Here is a 7502-nt window from a genome sequence, read left to right on the forward strand (position 1 = left end):
GGTTCACACCTACACTTGAAAGTGAGCCCTGGTGATTCACTAATCAGTGTTTTATTATCCCACATCAGTGGTTTCTACTGTCAGTGACTGGAGTATGCTGTTATTTGGCAAATTTCCCCTCTAATATATCAATTACTTTGAGCATTTTTGTGAAATATACTTTAAATGCATAAAATAATTATAGAGTATAATGGGTAATGATGAAAGAAGCCTGGAAGCAGTCAAGCAGCAGGGAAATATTGTCAGCACCCTGAGGCCCCCATGGTGACCTCCCTGAAGAAAAGAACACTAAGAGGTAGCCCCTTTAACTTTTGTGATCACTGTTTCTTTGACTTTCTTGGTTTTTCATAGGCATGTGTTCTAAGCAATATATTGTTTGATTTTGTCCTTTCCTTTGAGTTCTATGTAAGTGAAACAGTATGTAATGCACTGTGCTCCCTGCATTTGCTTAACACTTTTAATCCATACAGTGTTCACATTGTTCCTATAGCTATAATTGGATTGTTTTATGCCTATCAGAATGTTCCGTTGCAGTGATATGTGACAGTTTGTTTAGCCATTCTGTAGTTGATGGACGTGTGGCTTATGCAGTTTGGGGCTGTTACAAACTCTGTGACTCCTCCTAGATGCTGTCTATCCCTGCCACATCCATTTCTGTACAGTCTGTCCTTGAGAGTATACCATAAGCTTGAATGAATAATGCCACACTGTTTTCCAAAGCATCCCACTCCCATCAGCCAGGCACGATTTGCGGTACGCACACCTTGCAGCAGGGTGCTGCCAGCCTTTCATTTTGCTGCCCTGGAGCATGTAGGATAATACTGCCTGGTGGTTTGAGCTCCCATTTCCTAATCACTGATGCTGTTTAGGACCTTTTCATATATCAGCTTGCATTTTGATTCCTCTCTTGTGAAGTGTGCTGTTAATTTCCAATGCTTAATTTCTGAAATACACAGTTTTCCAGTATCTCTTTCTTATCCACATTTGGGCAGTGAAATTCAGGTAAAGTAATGCCACCAAATGAGTTATACTTGAGGTAGATTCTTTCCAAAATAGGAAAACTTATAGATTACCTATAAGTTTTACGGATGTGATACTTTTACTTCTTAAAATTATGTCTGTGGAACTATTTTTTTAAGTTCTTTATCTTCCAAAATAATTCAACATCTTTCAACCATTAAAATATTATTGAACTCTTCCTTATAATTTTTGTTGTTTGTTGTATTTCCATTTCCCTCAAGTATATAAAGGCAGTTTTTGTTCACTTGAAGCTATTAACTATCTGCTGTCTTTGTTCTGTATTTTTCTGACACAAAACTGAGTTAAATGGTTTCCCCACTACACATATTTTTCATTTCCCAAGTTCATTGATTTTATAAAAGTCACAATGACATTTTCTTTCTCCCTAAAGTTCCTACTAAAATACATTTTTTTATACTCTTACTCATAAATTATATCAGTATATACTGTCTGGCAAATTTTTCCAGCTGGCTACCTTTGATTGTTTTTATTATTTTCTTACCTCAGTTCTTGGTGTAACATTAATGATATTTTAAAACTGAGTGAAGCAAAGACCCAGCAAAATTAAGTGACTTTACCTAGAATCAAGAAAGCAAGTAAATAGGCCTGGACTCCACCCTGTCTTCACGTACAGTAAATTTGCCATTATTTCACACTACCTCAGTCCTCGAGAGCAATAAGGTAAATTAATTGACAAACTTTATAGAATTCCACACAACAAATCTCTTGTTTTACTATTGAATGAGATCATTTTAAGCCTAACCGCTTTAGGATCAGATTAAAAGATTGACATTAACAGAAATAAAAACTTAAATGTTAAAATCAAAAGTGCTAAAATAGTGATCAAATAGAAGAAAATGGCTTTAAGGAAATAAAGTTTCTCCACTCTCCCTTTCATTTTTCATGACCTGTCTGTCTACAGGTCTCATTGCCTCTTCAGAGAATCATACTTCTTGGCATCCGCAAAAAAGTTTCACAAAATAAACAGTGGTTATAGAGTTGTGTTGCAAGAAAGGCCCTTGGATTTGGTGCTAGAGTCCTAATCATTTCTTACTGCTATTTAAAGCAGTACTGTACTGGCAGAATAGCACGTGTGTTTTTGTTGTTGTTGTTTGTTTGTTTTTAGACAGTTGCTACTTTGCCCTGGCCAGCTTCAAACTCCTAGACTCAAGTGATCCTCCTGCCTCAGCTTTCCAAGAAATTTGGACTGCAGGCATGTGCCAGTGCTCAGCTGGATATCGGAACTTAGTGACATTTTAAATAAGTCAATCTAGAAAACAAACACCTGGGTTTTCCCCTATGTTATCTTTCTCATCGCCTAAGTTTGCAAAAAACAGATTCTGAAAGTGAGTGCTAGATCACTACTGATTTTAAAAGAAAATAAATAACTTTGAATCATTAGTAATCTTGGTAATTGAACCTAAAGACTTCAGGGGAATCTCTTCCAGGACGTAGACATTTGATTTTTTATAATAAATAGCCATGAAAAATGTAACACAATCCAGCTATTATTTTAAAATACATGGTAAAACATGCTTAAAGAAAATAAAGTCTTAAAGTAGGCTTTGATACATCTTTGTGAGCAGCAATTTTAAAATATCTAAGTTGATAACAATTATTAAATACCAGGCATATAAATATTATTTTTGTTTTAACTTTCAGAAGGCAGTGAGAAACAGAAGATATGAGAGAATTATAAGCGTAGGATTTTCATTTGCCTCTCCACTCAGTCGTCAGAATTAGATATATCACCTGCTTCCTAGCACTTGGCTAAATACAGTAGTGTGAAATAAAACCTTGTATCTTGCCCCTTGCTTCACTGAATTTCGTCTAGTACCTATTATACATTAGCCCCCCACTCTATCACTTAAAACATGTTGGTTTATTTACTTGATATGTTCTTGGGATAAAAGGTTTCCTGCATTTATTCTCTTGATAAGCAAATAGTGTAAAAAGACTAATTCTGTTTATATTTTAAAATTTTGTTAGTAACTTTTTTAAGATAAGGAGTATTGAAATAGCAATACAATGTATATTCACACATTTTCTCCTTAGACTCGGTCATTACTGATGTTCTGCTGGCGTTGCTTCCTATACTCTTGCTGAATCGTTTGAACTCACATTGGCATCGTATTTCACTCCCAAGTTCCTCAATAGGAAAAAGTACTGAATAAAAAAGATATACCTGCAGCTAACCTTAACCTTTAGTTGTATCTAAGAAGTCTCTGTCTGAATTCAGTGCATATTGAAATTTCCCTTTCCCAACAATATTTTTTGGGGTTCGCACCCTCCCCCACCTCATTAAGGGTCACACACATTTAGGATCAGATTAAAATCACAGCATTCTTCCACTGTATTTAAATATTTTTAGAAAAACTAATACTGGACTCTCCAATGTTATTTAGAAATAATTGCTTTGCGTTATATCACTTCGGTTTTTAATGTTGCATTTTAACTCTCCTTAGCATTTTGTCTTTTCCTTGACATTATTTCCCTCAGTAGTTTTTTACCCACTTGTGACACAGCACTCAAGGGCGCCCCAGGGTTTGAAAGGAGTCACGAAGGCCCTGAGCACTGGGGGAACCTGTGCACAGTTCTCGGATGCTGCTTCCTTCCACTTCAGCTCTGCTGTGCACGAGCTGCAGAATTTCATGTTTCTTCCAGCAAAACTCCTCATTACCGCCTGCCCTTCTCCTTGAATTGTTCTTACTTTCTCAGAATGCCTTAAAAAACACTTCCTAACATCACAGATTTTACCTTCTCTTGTTCTCTACCCATCTTTTAGGGCACTAGAACCATGGCTAAGCTCTACCAAATCTGCCCTCAATTTCCCTTAAGTGCGTCCTTTTAATGGGGGCCTCGTGCCCCGCACCCTCTTTCACTGCTACTATACTCCACAATTACTATACAGTATTTAGCTATTCCAGGGAAGAAAGGAGATAATTTTGTCAATGGTTTATTTATCTATCCATTTATTTAATCATCAATAAACCCTGCAAAATAGGTGCAAGACACAGGATTCCTTCCTCTTTTTCATGGCCACATAGAAAACTACATTTTCCATCCTCATTTGCATTTGTTTTAGGACCATTTTATTAGTCTAGGTTGTAGAAGTAATGTGTGTTATGTCAGGTTTAATCCCAGTCTTCCCAGGAAATAATCGTTTTGTGACTTCTCTCATCTATGATGCTAGAAGCCGAAGATATGACGATAGTGGGTCAAGTGATAGAAGGGGGTCCCGATTCCTTTGTTTGGGCTTGGAGGAATGTTATTGGACCTCAGTCAGACAGTTATAAAATTGCATTGTCTTAAGTTGCTGAGTTTAATATAATAAGTTTGCATTTAGAAATGTTATAAAGAATATCAAGTTATGTGTTTTAGTCTAATGAGATTGGGTTATATTAGGCTTTTGCAATCTGATATGAAAATGCTACCAATTTTGTTTATACTTTTTTTAATGGAAATACATGTTGTAAGTTACAATCCAAAGAACTTCTAGAGACATGAAAACAAAAACCTGAAAGGTTGATTAGTCTGTGCAAGAAGTGCCACGTATTAGAACCCCTCCAGGTCAACATGTTTAAGGCTTCTTTTTCAACAAACAAGAGTATATCTGAAAGGTGAAGATATTCTCAACTTCTCCAGCCCTTCACTTTGTGATGGACACTTCTCTTTATAACCAAATAAAATGTCATGGTTATCATCTTATATGAAGATATACATGTGAAAAGGTCAAAGCCAGCCATCTACACAGTGGATGGCATCCTTGAATTATTTGAATACCTTGACCAAAACTGGCCCTACTAGAGTATTCTTTCATGTCATTCGCAGAAATCTCTTTTACACAGAAAATGTTTAGGTTTGTAGGCTTAAAAAATGGCTAACATAATATAAAATCAACTTGTAGCACAGAAAGCAATCATAAAGTCAACATCAGAGCCAAGCATGGAGATACACACCTGTAATCCCAATTAGAAAGCTGAGGTGAGAGGATCACAAGTTTGAGGCCAGTCTGGGCAACTTAGCAAGACCCTGCCTCAAATCAAAACTAAAAAGGCTGGAGATATAACTCATCAGTACTGGAAAAAAATGTCATCTAAGCCAGTGAATCTTATCAACTTGACTGACTGAATTAAGAGACCACTGAAGAGGTGATTGGTTCATCGGGGGTGATACACTCATTTGTGCATTCATCTACTGCTGGTCATTGATGAATGTGCTGTTAGGAGGTGGGGATCAGGTGGAGGACGTGGTTGCTGGGGCCTTTGGAGGGCACATCTCTGGCTGGTGCTCTTTGCCTGTGTTCCACTTCCCATCCTCCATGAAGTGAGCAGCTTTGTTCCACCATCCCCCTCCACCTTGAGGTCCTGCCTGGAGCCAGCCAACCACAGATGGAAACCTCTGAAACTGTGAGCCAAAAGAAAACTCTCCTCTTTTAAACTGTGGGTTTCAGGTAGTTTGTTCCAGCAATAAGAAAGCTAGTAACATCAGATAGAGTTTCCCTAAAACTGTCAGCCAATTGCAAACTTAGGAAGAATTTCTCACTGCTTAGGTCTGTCATAACAGCTTTTCCGATCACCTTGCATTTGCTACTCTTGTGCACTTCTCACTCCTCTCCAAACCAGTCTTCTTAACACATGATTCCTTTTATTGAGCAAGCATTCAGCTCTCCTGGGTCTCTACCTTTCCCAGAACTTCCATCTGACTTGTAAGTAATGTATTAAGATACAAAAATCACAAAAACTCCAACTGGCATGAAAATATTTCTCTTAATAAAGAGCTAGCAACTAAGGAGTCCAAGATCAGTGTAGCAACTCCAAATGGCATCAGGTGCCCAGGATGCTTCTTTCCCTTGGCACCCTTATTGCCATCTGTGTCATGGTGACTCTTGCCATCAATTCTGTTACCAACAAGTCCCAGATAGCTGCTGATCTTCAGGGGTCACATCCACACTGATTTCTGTCCCCTCTTTCATAGCACTTCTGTTTATCTCTCATTGATTGGTATCATGAGGCCATGCCAAGCTCTAAATAAGACTGAGTTCTTCTAGCTGTGCATTGTAAGGTGGGGTTCCGTTAATAAAAGCAGGAAGAGTAGATATGGAATAAAAATTATCAGTCTCTCCCACATACTTGATTTTTTTTCCTTGAATAAAAGGAAAGGCCAGCATCTAAACCTGGAAATAGCTGGAAAAGCCTTTGGTTTTTGCTTTAAATAGCAAGAGTTTTTTTCCAATGCTTTGTGCATAGATCTAAATAATATATAGACATATTTTTGTATTTCTTGTAGTTTGAAAATTAGAAATTTTCTTTCAGGAACATTCTTAAATAAGTGAATTTGTGATCTCCGGATGGTTGACTTTTAGTGTCTCACATGATCATCACAAAATACATTTCATTAGTAGCACTTTAAGCTCTTTTTGTTCCACGCCATGTAAAATAAGAATGATTAAACATTCCTTCCTTTTAAAATCAAGAATAAGCATTATTTTCACTTACACTAGAACAATTTGAAATTTATAGAAAAAGTGTGCATTTAATGCAAATATCTTTATGGTTTTTTTTTTTTCCACGTCAGATAGGTAATGTGCCGAGGTCGTAACAAGGTTCAAAGGAGGCACATGTCATGCATGGAGCATGAGCACCCAATCATCAAGCTTTTATTTTGAACCATTAGAAAATGAGTTGGAAACCTGATACCCATCACTCCCCAATTCTTAAGAGGATCTTCCTACAACATTCTTCTACATAATTACAGAACTCTCAGGATCAGGAAATTAACATTGGTAATTAACACTTCCTAATTCTGAGACCCTAATCAGATTTCATCAGTTGTTCCAGTAATGTTACTTAGAACAAAAATAAGAGATCCATTTTGGAATATGTTGCATTTAACTGTCACATCTGTTTAGCATTCTTTTGTCTGAAAAAAATATATCCTTATCCTTTTACCTTCATGACATTAACACTTTTGAAGATAACAGCTAGTTATTTTGTGGATACCTCACAACTGCGGTGTGTTTGTGCAGGAACACCATCAAAGTGACACAGCGTTCTTACTGCATTGTACCGGGTGACCTTAGATTTCAGCCCAGCCTGTTACCAAGGATGTTCATTTTAATCATTCAGTCAAAATTGGGGCTGCCAGGCTGCCTATTTTCTTCCTATCACAACGAAATGTCCCAAGTTCACTTTGTACTTTCCTTGCCCCAGTAGTGGAATCAGTCATTTCTCCAAGAAGTAGAACTGCCAAAGAAAACACAAATCATCAATTAAATGAATTTTATATGAATTTCAGATGAATAATGAGGGAATGTTTAGTACAGGCATATCCCATTAATAATTTCTGGCCTGCTAAATTTTTTGCCCTTTTTTTCCCCCAAATCTGGCACCCAACCAAGAAGCCTGGGTTCATTTTGAGTAGTGAACGATACTTAGATGCCAGATTCTGGGTGGTTCTGCAGGTCAGTTTGAGTTCCCAGC

General features: G+C 37.3%; 1 pseudogene; it reads right to left on the bottom strand.

The window, feature by feature from the left end:
- Window positions 1-6591: 6591 nt before the first annotated feature.
- On the bottom strand, window positions 6592-6701 carry LOC111753625 (small nucleolar RNA U13; annotated as a pseudogene).
- Between the last annotated feature and the right edge of the window lie 801 nt (window positions 6702-7502).

This window comes from Cavia porcellus, unplaced genomic scaffold (assembly GCF_034190915.1).
Source record: "Cavia porcellus strain 051 isolate PalLab524CR breed Dunkin Hartley unplaced genomic scaffold, mCavPor4.1 scaffold_14, whole genome shotgun sequence".
In the NCBI taxonomy this organism is placed as follows: Eukaryota; Metazoa; Chordata; class Mammalia; order Rodentia; family Caviidae; genus Cavia; species Cavia porcellus.